General features: G+C 38.7%; 1 long non-coding RNA gene and 1 pseudogene across 1 annotated transcript in view; both read right to left on the reverse strand.

The window, feature by feature from the left end:
• The window catches only part of LOC130704733 (uncharacterized), a 75033-nt gene that overhangs the window by 10791 nt on the left and 46606 nt on the right, over positions 1-17636 (reverse strand). The gene's annotated exons all lie outside the window — the stretch shown is intronic.
• LOC103010248 (ADP-ribosylhydrolase ARH3-like) overlaps positions 5956-17636 on the reverse strand; it is a 99566-nt pseudogene continuing 87885 nt past the window's right edge.

Below are 17636 nucleotides of genomic sequence, written 5' to 3' on the forward strand. Positions count from 1 at the left end.
TTTTAAGGACTATCACTCAACTCTATAAAACATATTGCAGAGTTCAGCAACAAACACAACCACTATTAATTCAACAAATATTTTGACCTCATAACCAGCAAATAGTCATTATCAGCAATAAAAAGTTTGACATGTTAAGCACTGTTTTGCATGTGCCGCAATGTAAATTTGTTCCATAAGACAAGATGTTCAAGTAGTTTATATGATCTTACATCAAGGTAAAGCATTCCTATGGATGGATATAAAGTAAATAAATAATAATGACAATAGTGAAGATTTTACAATTATATAAATTTCTAGGAGTCAGTGTTTTTTTATCTTTATACAGGAAACTGAAGGGGAAAATGATTACATTAAAAATGTAAACCAGAATATGTAATGACTGTCTTATACCTTTCCTCTTTCCTTATAATTCAAATACCATCTGCTTGCTCCTCACTCTTAGCTAACTATTCTCTTATTTCACAGAGAAATAGAACCAATGACAAGAAAATTATCTCATTTACAGCCACCAAATTTACCAACCTACTTATCTATGCCCATCCTCTTTGTCTTCCCTCCTGTTAAACTGAATTAACTGCTCCTTTTTTTCTTCTAAGACTATTTTTCACCTCGGACTTTTCCTCTTCCAACTTCTTCAGATTTTTTTTCTTGCAATTTTCCCCTTTCTCTATCCTGTACCATGAATACACTTCTTGCTATTGGCTTATTCTTATCAGCATGTGAAACATGCTTCAGAAAACTCTTACGAAAAACCTCCCTGGACTTCATGTCCTCCTTCAGTTGTCTCTCTATTCCCCCACTTCCTCAAAAGAGGTCTCTAAGTAGTCTTTGTCTCCACTTCCTCACTTTCCTGTCTCCTCAGCCAATCATCCTTTCCTCCCCACCACTCCACTGAGACAGCTATTGTCTAGGTCAACATTTGTAGGTACCATATAGATACAATTTCAATTCATGATCTAGATTAATATTAAGTAGACAAAATTCTACTTAAAAACACAACAATCAGCTGCCTAATTTGTGAAATGCAAACAATATCTGTCTTCCCTACCTCACAGGGTTGTTGTGAATCAAATGACATAACGCAAGTGAATATTTCTGTAAGCCACAATGTGTCACACACGTACGTATGATTTTCTAGGCTATGAATCAAAGGCATGGTTTTTGGTAGTTTTTATCTAGCCTTAGTGAAACTCAAAGAACTAGAATATAGTAGATTGTCCACAGTCATTTGTTGAACAAATAAATGCATGAACAAATAAATAAATGAAAATGCTTGGTTTGGTGGAGACTCTGGCTGGAAATGAGTGGAAGCACCCAGCTAGAATGGTACTAAAGGACAGAGCAGGGTCTAGAAAATATAAGCAGAAAAGTCATTCCTGGAAAAAATATATATATATATGTTCATATATATATATATGGATCACTTTGCTGTACACCAGAAACGAACACAACATTGTAAAACAAGTATACTTCAATAAAAGGAAAATCATTCCTTCCATAATGACATGCAGAATCCCATCTTCCACCAAAATTACCTAAGAGCTTGAAAAACTATTAAGGCTTCATTTTGTTCAAGAAGTTATCTGACCTTTCAAAGGATCCTTCTTGTCTAAGTTTGTGTTTAGCTGAGGAGCTATCACATACAGCCACACAGAAATAAAGAAAACAAATATATACATATAAAACATGCATTTTCTGCTTAGCCAAGACTCAAACATCAAGACTAATCAACACCATCAATTAAAATGTAAAATGTGACAAATGATAAAAATATATATTTTTTATCATCTGGAGAATGATTGCTTTAGAATACAGTTAAAATAAGCTAATGAAGACATTGAGACCCTGAGCTAGATAAACGAGAGCCAACTTTGCAAAGTAACACTTAAATTATGATGGTCTCCTCTCTAGAAAATGTTTAAATTTTGGCGACACAGGTTATGATTTCTCCCAGATTTTGAAAGCTTTTCCACACAGTCTAATGAGGAACTTTGAGGCATGACTCATCAATATTAAATCAAAAATAAATCTGCTGTTTTCAGATATTTCCTTCGGGGTTGGCCGAAATCATTCTACCATTTAACAGTTTATGGGGGAAAGCAAGAAAGCTTGACTTATGTACAACGCTGCCACCAGAGTAAACAGTGCCTCAAACCAAGGAAATTTAAAGCACATGCCTTATTGTCAGGTTTAACTTGCTTTACAAACCTGAACAGCCATCCCTGTTATAAAAACCCATTTCTGCTTTGATAACTAACATTTAATCATAAAAACGAAATAAATATATTTGTGCACATAAACATATGGTAATTATAACTTTTGCCAAAGAACTCAACTTTCCAATGTCCCATATGGGAAATCATTGAGGAAGTGATGATCATGACAGAGAACCATCGTAGAGAAATGTTAACAAAGCAGTATCAGTAAAGAACTAAGACACATGCTACTTTCTAGACTAGAGATACACATATATGGACCTGAAATATAAGGTGATATTGTTTTGTCAACATATTTGTTCTTTCTACATATCTTATATACTGCCCTCCTAACTTATACTGTACAAATCTTTGGCTGAATACAGACTTGGAGCATCAAGGAGACTTGGATTCAAATCTTAAATCTGTCACTTGCTAAAAGACATGTTCTCTCGCAGGAATGTTTTGAAGATGGCATCTGGCATTCTTGGAACTCCTGCCACCCAATCTCTTGGTTCTGACTTTATCCTATCAGGGTGCTATCAAGTTGAATGGCTGTTGGTGGTGTAATTGTCTTTGGCCATTAGGCTGTAAGCTGTGTAAGGGCAGGAGGCCTGTCTATCTTGCGCAACACTATGTCCTCAACATCTGTATAATCCCTGGCTCTTTCTAGCCACTTACTTGTTGAATGAATTAATGGATGAATGAGTGACACATAGCACTGCTTCTCAGCCTTTTCATTGCTTCCAAGCCCACTTAAAATCATCTTTACATGAATTTTTTTCTATACTGACATTTCCACTGTATTTTATTGTTCCAAATTACTTGGAGCTCGTTCTTGGATTATCGATTTGGACCCTTGTTCCTATCCATGTTAATCATCCTACTTGAGTAGGAAAATCAGGTTTTATAAACTTATTTCCTATTGACCTTGAAAATAAGGGGCAGAGCATTTAAAATGACATGCAAAAAAAAAAAATCATTTCACTAGCAAGTCAGGAAAAAAAACTGAAAAAAGATAGTATTTTACTCCCAGACATTTTCAAAGTTCTTCTTCTTGAATTTAACGTCAATCTCCAGTGTTACTGAGGATGTGAAGAAATAACATCTTGATCCACCCTGGACGGAGTCCATGAGTGTGATAATTATGGTAAGCAACTCTGTAATCTCTACTAAAAGCCTTACCAATGTTCACCCTCTTTACCCAGCAATGTCACTTCCTTGAATTATCCTAAGAAAATAATCAGAGATGCACCAAAGACTTCTGTGTGGGGATGTTATATGTAAGAGTGTTAATTGAAAATAAAGTAAAAGTATAATAACATGGGGGGGGGGGGTTGACTTAGTACAATGGAATGCCAGGCATTTATCAAAATTCATGTTACAGAGGGATAATTATACCCGAAAATTATCAAAGAGAAAAAAATCACAAAGAAACAGGTTAAGTGAAAATTACCCTAATTATAAATATACATTTGTATAGAAATGTACATATTTTAAATAATATATTTATATTTTATTCATTATTCATACATATGTATATAAAAAGACTAGAATAAAATATACTATATGTTAGATTTTATGAGGTTATGCTGCAGTAACAAATAATCCTAAAATTTAGTGGCATAACAATAAAGGTGGGACTTCCCTGGTGGTCCAGTGGTTAAGACTTAGCCTTCCAATGCAGGGGGTGCAGGTTCGATGCCTGGTCAGGGAGCTAAGATCCCATATGCCTCGCAGCCAAAAAACCAAAACATAAAACAGAAGCAATATTGTAACAAATTCAATAAAGACTAAAAATAAGGTCTACATTAAAAAAAAATTTTCTTTTAAACAATAAAGGTTAAATTTCATGCCAGCAGAGAGTCAGTATAGCTCTCCTTCATGTGTCCTCTTTGTCCTACTATTTATTCTTAAAGAACATCCCTTCTTTAGTACTTCGTTTTTCTCGTGGCAGAGAGAAAAGGGCCAAGGAGAAACCATGTGATGATTTTAAAGATCGTACCTAGAAGTAGCTCATATTTCATCGGCCAAAACAAGCCCTATGGACAAGACTGGCTTCACTGAGGCCAGAGGAATAATCTCCCTCAAAGACCCTGCACATCACATGGGAAAGCAGTGAACGTTAGAAAAAATATATAATTTACCACAATAACCATTGTCTCCTGGTGGTGATAATAGGGCTAATTTTTGTTTTCTTCTTCATACTCCTATATATGTTTTTTTTTTTTCAAAAACGGACTCATGTGTTACTTTTAAAAGCAGAAAATAAGTCACACACAGAAAGAAATCTGTTGTATCATACCACCTCCCACTTCACTGCCTCCTGATTGAGTTATATACCGTCATCTGTGGTCAAGTGAGTTCTGATGTATTATTGGCTATGGGTGTTGATCTGGTTGGTCTGCCATTCTTTCTCAATGAGTCATATGTAGACTTCCTTTCAACACATTATGGCCCTATAAAATATATCTATAAACAATAACAATTACAGTACTGAAGAGTGACTATTGGTATGGTATGTAACCCAGTGGTTCTCAGCCAGAAACAATCCTGCCTCCCAGAGGATATTTGGCAACGTCAGAAGACGTTTTTGGTTGCCACAACTTAGTGGGGTCAGGGGGAGGGTGGTCTTCTGGCATCTAGTGGGTAGTGGCGAGGGATGTTGCTAAGGGAAGTCCCCTTCACCCCCCCCAAAAAATTATCTGGCTCAAAATGTTAATAAGTACCAAGATTGAGAAACCTTGTGATCCCATGATTCATACTTAAAGGGAGGACTGGGAACCTTGCAAGTGCTTTGATATGTAAGTCTTACAGCTCAGCCTTCAGATACGGATGGTGGTTTCTCATGGGTTAACAATCACATAAATGTAATCTATGATTGATGATAGTGCTGTGAATCGGGTTTATTGACCAATCAACATACACATTCATGTATCTTACCATCAGAACTTATGGTCTAAATTAATATTTACAATAACTTCAAAATAATGTCTGGGTGATGACTGTGAGCCTGAGTCTTGGGAGAAATTGTTCTGGTATTTTGCACAGGAAATTGTTGCTGACTTGAGGAGGAGTATTTGGAAAAAAAGCAAGGAATGTTGTGATGGTTTGTCAGTCATGAGTAACTTCAACTCCTACAGTTATTACCATCATTTGTGTACATGTCTGTCACTTTACCTTCATCTGTTATGTATTTGGGAGATGAAGGAGAACAAGAGTGACATCACCACAATATTCAGAAATATCTTGTAACATTTGTCTTACATATTCTGTTGTCAAGGGTTATTAATTGACTACAATCTTTTTTTTGGGGGGGGGAAGGATTTAAAAAACTGTTTATTGCTCTGTGACTTCGTCTGGAAGCTGTTAACAAGACCCATGACAGCCAAGGGCCAGGTGTGCATCTAGATCAGCTAGATTCACGTGTCCACCTCCTGATTCATACAAACTTGGCACTCAGGGGCCCTGTGCAGTCAAAGGCAGGCTTCCTGGCAAATTGGTTAAATCCCAACAAGGAGAAATGATGTTGCAGATCATTTCCACCTCCCCAAATCCCATGTCCTAGATAATAAAGGAAAATGCCACAAGTACTGCTCCAAAATAAAACCGGCCCCGGTCCCTTATGTCTGACAGAGGAGCCAGGAGCACCGAGGCTCTGCAGAAGCCAGGAACCCAGCACCAGAAGGCACCCGTCCCTCCCTCACTGTTCAGTGACCTCCCCAAAGGAGTCCCCAGCCCCAAGGGTGCACTCCGGCCACACTGCAGGAAGACCAAGGCAGGGAGCCAAGGCTATGGGAGCCCAGGGTTTCCAATCGGAGCTGTAGTTGGTCCTGCTGGGTATGGCAGAGCCCCAGCAGCTGTGGCCCTCACAGACTCTTCTGGAAGACCCGGTGCAGGCTCTGGGCCAGGACGTCAGTCTCCTCATAGCCCTCACAGCTTTGCTGCCAGCTCTCTGGCACCTGTTCCATGCCATAGTAGGCGCCAGCAATGGCCCCAGCCATGGTGGCAATGGTGTCTGTGTCCCCACCAAGTGAGATGGAATAGATGAGAGTCCTTTGGAGGCTGTTGAAGGCAGAGGGGATCTTGGGGTCGGGCTCCATGCAGCACAGGAAGCAATAGATGGCGGTGGGCACAGATTCAAAGGCAGCGATGCCATTCCCTAGCTGGGACACCACCTCCTCTCTGGTCACTGAGTTCTGCTCTAGAAGCTCCCCAATCTTCTTCAGTTGGCTGGAGTACGACGCTCCTCCATGCCCAACTGCCGGGCATCTGACACGGACTGGGCATCACTCTCCAGCTCCTCCATGTGGCCCAGGAGTTGTTCAAGGGAGTGCTCACTGGACGACTCACCCTGCAAAGCCAGGTGCACAGCCGGGGCCTGCAGGATGGCACTCTTGTAACCCAGGGAGGAGGCGTGCGGCAGCTGGGCCGAGAGCCGGGCAAGCTTCTGCACATCCTGGACGCTGCTATAGGCCAGGGAGATGCCGGCCCCCCGCACGGCGCCCCCGTTGCCGTAGGAGCCTTTGCCATTAAACTGGGCCGGGACGGCTCAAAGCCATCACGGCACTTGGGTCTCAGGAGCTTCCTGGAGACGGTGATCACTCCAGCACCATAACCCCCGTCAGGGTCTTTCTTGTGCTCCTGAGCAAACCTGTGAGCCATGTCCACCTCGTCGAAGGCCTCCTTGGCCAGCAGGCACTGCACCAGCGCCCTGGCCACGGCCGTGTCGTCGGGGTAGCACAAGTGCTTCTGGCCGCGCGCTCCCCGGCGAGCCGCGGTCCGGCTCCCGGTCCTGGGCCTGACGCAGGACTGAAGTCGGGTCGGCGGTGTCGCGTGCCTCGTCGACGGCGCGCACGCAGTAGTCCCCGAGCAGCGCGCCCGCCAGGCAGCCTCGGAAGCGGCCGAGGGAGCGGGCCGCCGCCGCCATCCGCGCGGACCGGCCGCCGTCTGACTACAATCTTGATTCTGAATTTACAACAAATGTTACACGAAGGTCTCAGGTTAAGAGATGATTTAATAAAAGGTTTCACGTATAAAATTATTTTTAAATAATTAAGATACGACCTGTGCTATCTTTATTTCATCTTGCCACATCTTTCCCTATTCCTTATCCTAGAAATTTCATCCCACCAAAACTCAGAGCCTTCTTTTAGCCATCTGCCTTGTGCTAGACTTCCAAATCCTCACAAAACAGTCACTCCCTCCTCCCTAGTATGTGTATCAGCACTGCCGTCCCGGCAACACCTCCCATCACATCGCAGTGTTTAAGCTTGCCTTTCAACTAAACGATGGGCTTCTAAAAACAAAGCAAAGAGAGACTGCTTACATCTATCTTTGTAACCAAGAGATTTACATAATGTCCAGTTCATGGCAGGTGTCAATCCACAGTAATGTGTTAATGAATTCCCCCAGTGACCAGGTTTAATTATAGAGAGGGAAGAATATATTAGGGCTATTTTTATATTAAGGGATGAAGGACTAGCTTTTCAAAAGAGCACATAGGCTGACTCAAAGGAATGACTATCTGGTGGTGACACTGTGCTAGGGAGACAGTAGAATAGAAGAGATATTTTGAAGCAAGAGAGGCTTCCTAGGTTCCTCAATTCATTACTCAACGGCAATGACCTACTCCAACATGACCAGGTCCTGCTGTGCTCTAAAGAAAGAAAGTACATCTAGGACATGGTCCTTGACGATGTGAGTTCTTCAAACTGAAAAATATTTTTCTTAAAATTATTGCTGATGAAATTCTAACACATGTTGCAGTCACACGGCTGAAAAAATATTTGACCACATGCTAACAATACCAGTTTGATTTAAGAAATTATTATTGATACTTTTAGCATACACCTGTAGCTATAGAACCTAATTACCAAACATAGGGTGAGAATTCTTCTAAATTTCAGTTTATTAAGTTATAGTTTTAAAAATACTATAAAATATTGATTGTCCCTTTCATTTTTTTTCAGGTCCAACATTCCTTTAACTCCCCAAAAATACATATTCTGGCAATAATTTCTGTCTTTGTCCCTTGTTGCTCTTAGATCTAAATGGCTATGCTGTGTGCTTGGAGTTCTTGGTAGTATTCGATTTAGTGTTTTATTATACTCTTCCTTCTATTGATCACTAATACTTTCTTATATATGCCATATCTCCCGATGAAAGTTCCTTGAGAGAGGAGTTGAGTTGCAGACAGCCATTCTTAATTTACAAATGGGCTGTATTCCCAAAGTCATACATGTTTTCAACATATATTAATTGATCACCTATTCCCATGCCAGACTCTGTGTTAAATACAGGGAATAAACACAGCCTACTCAATCGGAAATTGATTTTTTTTAAAATTTAGAATGCATTATTCCACAGAAGCGGTACTTTTAAAGGAGGTTAGCTTCCCAGATGAACCCCACAGATCAATTTATATATCATATAGTTCTATTACTTTTATTCTTTGTTCCCAGTTCCCAATCCTATACTGCAGAAGTACTAACTTCCCAGTACTAACTTCATTCTCTCCAATAAGAATAAAATTTAAGTTGTGGCACACAAGAATATTTTCCACAAATGGCAGCAAACAAATAGTATTTCAATACTGCAATGAACAAAACAGGAGCTGAGCCTCGGCCCAGCTCCTAGGGTAGATCTCAACTACTCGGAGTCCCTGAGCACGTGACTTTCTCCTGACTGTTCCTATGGAGTCAAAAGTGTAGCCAGACTGAAGGGAAAGATCCTTATCCTGTTTGAAAGAGAGGGTTTTTTTGTCTCTCTGCCGCTGGAAGTGACCCGGGAAGGGACAGTCCTGACTACCCCTGGCTGTTCTCTCACACCCGGGAGAGGAAACAGCCCGGATGGTCCCAGGCAGAGAGTGACAGTGCAAAGAACTCTGGCCCCAGTGCCGTCTCCAAGTTACTAAACTAGCCAGACCTGAAGTCTCACTTACTTCTGGGATTTCTAGGATGTAATATTATAATTTTCTTTTATCTGAAACCAGTTTATGTCAGGTTTGTATTACTTGCAGCCAAAACAATTCTAAACAACCCAGTATCAAACATTTTGGATTAGAGAACACTGTAATCTTCCATTCCTCTTATTCTAATCCTAGCAATGAGTCCATCTATCATTTCCTAGACCTGATTTTTCTGAGGTGTACTGGACAGATATCCTTTGCTCATAGAGGAACAATTTTTTGTTATGGTTAGAGTCCTCAGTGCCTCACTTTTTTCCCAAACCAGAAAAAAAAAAAAATCTTCAGTTACCAAAGGAAGAAAATGGCAGGAAGCCCCAAAACAAGCTATTTTTCTTTTTCCACTTCAAATGATGGTCAAATCTTAGCCAGTTTCTTTTCAACAGTTCACCACCACTTCTAAAAATCTATGTGTGTGCTGCATTGGTAGCTGCCCTGAATTCCAAATTACCCTGCACACCCGTTCCTAATCATGGAGATCCTGATTGGAACTAAATTTGTTCTCTGTACAGAAATCACTCATGTTCCAAGAGCAGTTTCTCCTCTGGTCAAATTAGCTGTGTAAATATTACGAATAAAAATATATGTAGGGGCAAGTGGATTACAAAAAGGCATTTCCTTATAAATGATCCATGTGACCCCAAATTAGAATGTGTCTTAAAAATAGGGAGAGCCTGGGAAAGATTAGTAGACCAAAACAAATGGTGCCCATAAACTGCCCCAGACTTGTAGACCAAATTCTCAACAGTGTAAAGCTTGAAAAAAAAAATGGGAAGAAACATGGGAAAGAGGGAGAGAGGAAAGTTTTAGGTATAATACTTTTAAATCCTAAAATACAAGCTGGATTTTGAAAAACAAGGCTGAGGTAGATTGGGCAGTATGTGCAGATTGAGGCTTTCTTTGGCTTTTTCCAAATTTCTGTCTTTAAGATGTTTCCATCCTATTGAAAATGATTTAATTCATCCTTTCAGAATTTTTTAAAACAAATTACGTATTTAAATTTGTATAGTACTTAGAAAGGGAATAAACAAAACACACCCAACATCTTTTATTATTATATAAAGCCTGGAGAGGTTCTGTCTTCTCCTATGAAGAGTGTGGTGCTGTCTTCTCTTATGAAGATAATCAACCACATCATACAAGGCTTAAGGGCATAAAAATACACATTTGTTACACCATAACATTCTGCTGCTTTCCTTGGGAAAATCATATTTATCCTTGAACATCACATCTTAATACAGGGGGAAAGGTCAGCAGCAGAATATTGTTACTCATTTTCTCTTGTCTCCTTCTATTATACCATTCGCTTGGAATTTGTTCATTTGATCTTCATCTGAGAAGCAGAAGTAAACAAATCTTGCTAACTGTTCAGTCTGTTTCAAAACCAGCTAGCACTGCTTATCCAGTGCTGGAATCTTAGGCAACGATGATTATACTTTGATGCCATAATATTCAGGAATCCTGTGGGCCAAAGGAAAAAATATATATACATATATAATTTTGCCAGAAAAAGTTTCTTCTTGGAAAATTACCAAACATATGCCTTATTCCATTTGTATATTTTTAAAATAAAACTACTACCATGAACGGTAGTTAATGAGTGACAAGTGGTGAGTTGATTGTGGTTCAGAATGAACCATCTTATTAGAAAAAATATAGATACAAATTATACTTCAACACATACCCGAAATAGTTTCTAAATCCATACATCTAGTCCCCTGGGTTTAACTCTTATGCAAATCAATAGCTGAGTTTCTCGATTATCACATAATAAAATCATGCTAGTTCAAATTTAAATATTAATTACTGAAATATGCATCCTACAAAATTAGATACTGTTAAAAATTACTCTTCTTATGAAACTGCTTGTAAAGGAAGGGCTCTGTGTGTGTATGTGTGTTTGCTTTTCAAAAAGATGAGGTATCTATTAGATAAGTGTGAAAAGGAAAGATATTCCTTCTTGGTCATATTACATAATGTCTTCATTTTTCTTTTTATTTAAGTATTTTATTTAAACATTTAAATTCAAGTCTAAATTCATCTGCCTTCATGTCAAACGTACTACCACTCTCCCACTAATCCAATGGGTTTCCCACTAATCCCAAACAATCCCCTTCCCTCCAGACCAGTCTTTTAATTTATCCTTCCAGATGCCTCGCTCAGTTCTGCCATTCTTATTATTATGACTTTGTTCCTCCTTGTGAAAAGCTGCAACATTTAGGACCACCCCACCACCACTTCTGTTTTACTTGTCCTGATTCTTTGCATTTTAACTGCCTCTTCTAATATAAACAACTTTTTGGCAATCAAGCCTAACTGATATATCTCACATGTCTTCATTACCAAACCACACATAAAGTCATCCCTGGCAATTCAGCTCTTAATTATTCTGATTCACTAACATTAGTGCTTTTTTCCTAACCACACTATAGACCTACAGAGAGCAAATAATTTGATCCTCTCATAACATAGCAACTTGAGCTCCCGTACCTTGTACATTGATTGATTTTTCATAATTATATTTTCTGAAAATTCTAGCTACAGAAACTTGTCCCACAATATACTTTAATGGAAAAAAACAAGTAGCAAAATAGGATATATATTTTAATTCGTGTTAAAAAATGGTATATTTTTACATTTCCATAGGCTGGAAAAGTTCTAGGAAGATACTAGACCCCCAAACTTCACAGTAACTACCTCTGAAGAATAAATAAGTAAGCAAGACTTTGGCAAGATGGCGAGAAGTGATGGGAGCTATAAGAGACTTTAATTTTCCTTTGAAAAAATATTATAATGTTTGTTTTTATTTTATAGAATGAACATTATTATTTTCATAATTTCAAAACTAGCAAAAAAGGACAGAATTAATGGGTTTTGTATGATTAACTTCCATTTTTATGAATACTCCATGTTTCTAGAGGAGCTGCTCAGCAATTCTAAATCACAAGGTCTGACCTTTCCCCCAGGAGACCTCTGGGCATGGCAGTTCAGCCAGTTCAGCCACAGCTAATACATATGCCCTGAAAAGCTCACCAGATCACAGCAAACTGTTCCCTCTTTGAAGAAAAAGTACCATATGGAGATAAATGTATTGATGATTCATAAAATTTGTATAACTTCTCTGTTTGAATCAATACCTTGTAATGCAGGGGAATATAGACATTGATCAGTGATACTTCCTTCATCTGGTAATTTTTTTTTTTTTTACATTTCTTTTTAACTTATGTCTCATTAAATGTGTTTGTTGTTTACAGCATTGTCTTTTTGATTTCCAGCTTACTTCCTGAAAAGCAGACCCTGTGACTTAGATTTGGGTGCAGCTGGTTTATTTGGGAAAGTGAGGCCAGGAAACTTAGATGAGAAAATCAGAGACGTGAGATGGGAGAAAAGTCAGTGAAGTTTGTGCAAATAGTCAAATAACCCCAGTAGAAAACTGGGGCTCAGTTGCCCTGAAGATGCTCTGAGAAATATTTTCCTTGGGGCTGGGGAGACTGGAAGATTTGTACAATGATTTCATGCTTTTTTTGTTTGTTTATTTTTATTTTTTTAGATTTTTATTTTTTTTTTTTGATGTGGACCATTTTTTAAAGTCTTTATTGAATTTGCTACAATACAACTTCTGTTTTATGTTCTGGTTTTTTGGCCATAAGGCATGTGGGATCTTAGCTCCCCGACCAAGGATAGACCCTCACCCCCTGCATTGGAAAGCAAAGTCTTAACCACTGGACTGCCAGGTAAGTCCGTGGTAATTTTTTTTTTAACATCCTGATCGGAGTATAATTGCTTTACAATGTTGTGTTAGTTTCTGCTGTATAACATAGTGAATCAGCTATATGCATACATATATCCCAATACCACCTCCCTCTTGCGTCTCCCTCCCACCCTCCCTATCCCACCCTTCTAGGGGGTCACAAAGCACCAAGCTAATCTCCCTGTGCTATGCAGTGGCTTCCCACTAGCTAGCTATTTTACATTTGGTAGTGTATAAATGTCTATGCCACTCTCTCACTTCATCCCAGCTTACACTTCCTCCTCCCCATGTCCTCAAGTCCATTCTCTACGTCTGCGTCTTTATTCCTGTCCTGCCGCTAGGTTCATCAGAAACATTTTTTTATAGATTGCATATATATGTGTTAGCATATGGTATTTGTTTTTCTCTTTCTGACTTACTTCACTCTTTATGACAGACTCTAGGTCTAGCCACCTCACTACAAATAATTCAATTTCGTTTCTTTTTACAGCTGAATAATATTCCATTGTATATATGTGCCACATCTTCTTCATCCATTCATCTGTTGATGGACACTTCGGTTGCTTCTATGTCCTGGCTATTGTAAATAGTGCTGCAATGAACATTGTGGTACATGTCTCTTTTTGAATTATGGTTTTCTCAGGGTATATGCCCAATAGTGGGATTCCTGGGTCATACGGTAGTTCTATTTTTAGTTTTTTAAGGAACCTGCATACTGTTCTCCATAGTGACTGTATCAGTTTACATTCCCACCAAGAGTGCAAGAGTGTTCCCTTTTCTCCACACCCTCTCCAGCATTTATTGTTTGTAGATTTTTTGATGATGGCCATTCTGACAGATGTGAGGTGATACCTCATTGTGGTTTTGATTTGCATTTCTCTAGTGATTAGTGATGTTGAGCATTCTTTCATGTGTTTGTTGGCAATCTGTATATCTTCTTTGGAGAAATGTCTATTTAGGTCTTCCACCCATTTTTGGATTGGGTTGTTTGTTTTTTTGATATTGAGCTGCATGAGCTCCTTGTGTATTTTGGAGATTAATCCTTTGTCAGTTGCTTCATTTGCAAATATTTTCTCCCATTCTGAGGGTTGTCTTTTTGTCTTGTTTATGGTTTCCTTTGCTGTGCAAAAGCGTTTAAGTTTCATTAGGTCCCGTTTGTTTATTTCTGTTTTTATTTCCACTTCTCTAGGAGATGGGTCAAAAAGGATCTTGCTGTGATTTATGTCATAGAGCGTTCTGCCTATGTTTTCCTCTAAGAGTTTTATACTGTCTGGCCTTACATTTAGGTCTTTATCCATTTTGAGTTTATTTTTGTGTATGGTGTTAGGAAGTGTTCTAATCTCATTCTTTTACATGTAGCTTTCCCAGCACCACCTATTGAAGAGGATGTCTTTTCTCCAATGTATATTTTTGCCTCCTTTATCAAAGATAAGGTGACCATATGTGCGTGGGTTTATCTCTGGGCTTTCTATCCTGTCCCATTGATCTATATTTCTGTTTTTGTTCCAGTATAATACTGTCTTGATTACTGTAGTTTTGTAGTATAGTCTGAAGCCAGGGAGCCTGATTCATCCAGCTCTGTTTTTCTTTCTCAAGATTGCTTTGGCTATTCAAGGTCTTTTATGTTTCCATACAAATTGTGAAATTTTTTGTTCTAGTTCTGTGAAAAATGCCATTGGTAGTTTGATAGGGATTGCATTGAATCTGTAGATTGCTTTGGGTAGTATACTCATTTTCACAATGTTAATTCTTCCAATCTAAGAACATGGTATATCTCTCCAGCTGTTTGTATCATCTTTAATTCTTTCATCAGTGTCCTACAGTTTTCTGCATACAGGTCTTTTGTCTCCTTAGGTAGGTTTACTCCTAAGTATTTTATTCTTTTTGTTGCAGTAGTAAATGGGAATGTTTCCTTAATTTCTCTTTCAGATTTTTCATCATTAGTGTATAGGAATGCAAGAGATTTCTGTGCATTAATTTTGTATCCTGCTACTTTACCAAATTCATTGATTAGCTCTAGTAGTTTTCTGGTAGCATCTTTAGGATTCTCTATGTATAGTATCATGTCATCTGCAAACAGTGACAGTTTTACTTCTTCTTTGTTGATTTGGATTCCTTTTATTTCTTTTTCTTCTCTGATTGTTGTGGCTAAAACTTCCAAATCTATGTTGAATAATGGTGGTGAGAGTGGGCATCTGTGTCTTGTTCCTGATTTTAGAGGAAATGGTTTCAATTTTTCACCATTGAGAATGATGTTGGCTTTGGGTTTATCATATATGGCCTTTATTATGTTGAGGTAAGTTCCCTCTATGCCTACTTTCTGGAGAGTTTTTATCATAAATGGGTGTTGAATTTTGTCAAAAGCTTTTTCTGCATCTATTGAGATTACCCCATGGTTTTTAACCTTCAATTTTTTAATATGGTGTATCACATTGATTGATTTGTGAATATTGAAGAATCCTTGCGTTCCTGGGATACACCCCACTTGATCATGATGTATGATCCTTTTAATATGCTGTAGGATTCTGTTTGCTCATATTTTTTGAGGATTTTTGCATCTATGTTCAACAGTGATATTGGCCTGTCACTCTCTTTTCTTGTGACATATTTGTCTGGTTTTGGTATCAGGGCGATGGTGGCCTCGTAGAAGGAGTTTGGGAGTGTTCCTCCCTCTGTTATATTTTGGAAGAGTTTAAGAAAGATAGGTGTTAGCTCTTCTCTAAATGTTTGATAGAATTCGCCTGTGAAGCCATCTGGTCCTGGGCTTTTGTTTGTTGGAAGATTTTTAATCACAGTTTCAACTTCATTACTTGTGATTGGTCTGTTCATATTTTCTATTTCTTCCTGGTCCAGTCTTGGAAGGTTGTGCTTTTCTAAGAATTTGTCCATTTCTTCCAGGTTGTCCATTTTATTGGCATATACTTGCTTGTAGTAATCCCTCATGATTCTTTGTATTTCTGCGGGGTCAGTTGTTACTTCTCCTTTTTCATTTCTAATTCTGTTGATTTGAGTCTTCTCCCTTTTTTTCTTGATGAGTCTGGCTAGCGGTTTATCAATTTTGTTTATCTTCTCAAAGAACCAGCTTTTAGTTTTATTGATCTTTGCTATTGTTTCCTTCATTTCTTTTTCATTTATTTCTGATCTTATCTTTATGATTTCTTTCCTTCTGCTAACTTTGGGGTTATTTTGTTCTTCTTTCTCTAATTGCTTTAGGTGTAAGTTTAGGTTGTTTATTTGATATTTTTCTTGTTTCTTGAGGTAGGATTGTATTGCTATAAACTTCCCTAAGTGGTATTTTTTTATACCATAGCCTGGAACAATTCCTTCTGAGAGATCAGGCCTATGAATAATCATTCTGGGTGAGAGAATGTTTGACTCAGTACCATCGTCATAGGGTAATTTTAGATTTGTTCTAGGCCAGCGGTTCTCCAACTTTTTTATCGAGCATCAGAATCACCGGCAGGCCTTACTAAAAAGATTATTGGCCCCTCCCCCAGAGTTTGCATTGTCATAGATGAATCTGCATTTCTTACAAGTCCACAGGTGATGGTGATGCTGAGGCTGCTGGTCCAGGACCACTATTCCATGGGTACTGAGGTTAATTTTTGTCCCTAATTTTTCAAGTCTTTTGTTCTTTGTTTTTCAAAGTCCAGTCTTTCCCAATTTAAAGCCTATGCCTTTTTGATTCAAATGAAATTGATATAAAGTAAATCAGCCAATTAAAATTTCAATACTACAGTAGAATCTCTGGAGCCTGGTAGTCCCTGGGATTTATTCTCTTTCTTTACTTTGATAAATTTCTCTGCCTTAGCACAACAGAATTTCTAAATTACTATTTACCTCCTCAGTACCTCCAATTTCTTACTAATTAACCAAATCAAAAATCCTTGAAATCATATGAGTAGGTTAAAAAAGGAAAAAACAAAATCTCCTAAAAAAAAAATCATCATCATCACCATTCTCACCTACCTGGAAGCATAGATATCTCTCATGAATGGAAATGCCAAAACCCAGACAATTTTCCCCACAGCATTTAAAGACTTTGGCATGTTTCATGATCAGTGATAGAACAGTTTTATTTCAAATGAATTGGAGCTCATTTGTTTGATGAAATAATTGGCAGCAACATGAAAGTTGCATATTCTTGCTACGATCTTTAGAAGATTTTGTTTACTTGAATATTTGTTGAGCTAGCACTCATAAGATGCCTCCTGTCCGTAAGATAGAAATATACGAGTTGCTCAGGAGGACAGCCTTCCCTGGCCTAGGCTTAACAGAAGTATCTCTTTGGGGACTCATAAAGAAGACACTGATAAACAACACACTTAAGAACATTGATTCAATAAAAACTACAGGGACTTCCCTGGTGGCACAATAGGTAAGAATCTGCCTGCCAATGCAAAGGACACAGGTTCGAGCCCTGGTCCGAGAAGATCCCACATGCCTTGGAGCAACTAACCCTGTGTGCCACAACTACTGAAGCCCGCACGCCACAGCTACTGAAGCCCGCGTGCCTAGAGCAAGTGTTCCACAACAAGAGAAGCCGCCGCAATGAGAAGCCTGCGCACCGCAACGAAGAGTAGCCCCCACTCACCGCAACCAGAGAAAGCTCACGCAGAGCAACAAAGACCCAACGCAGCCAAAGATAAAATAAAAAAAATTTTTTAATTAAAAAAAAAAAAAGACTACAATCATTTCCTATGAATGCTTCTCCTCACCT

Source organism: Balaenoptera acutorostrata, chromosome 14 (genome assembly GCF_949987535.1).
Source record: "Balaenoptera acutorostrata chromosome 14, mBalAcu1.1, whole genome shotgun sequence".
NCBI classification, from domain to species: Eukaryota; Metazoa; Chordata; class Mammalia; order Artiodactyla; family Balaenopteridae; genus Balaenoptera; species Balaenoptera acutorostrata.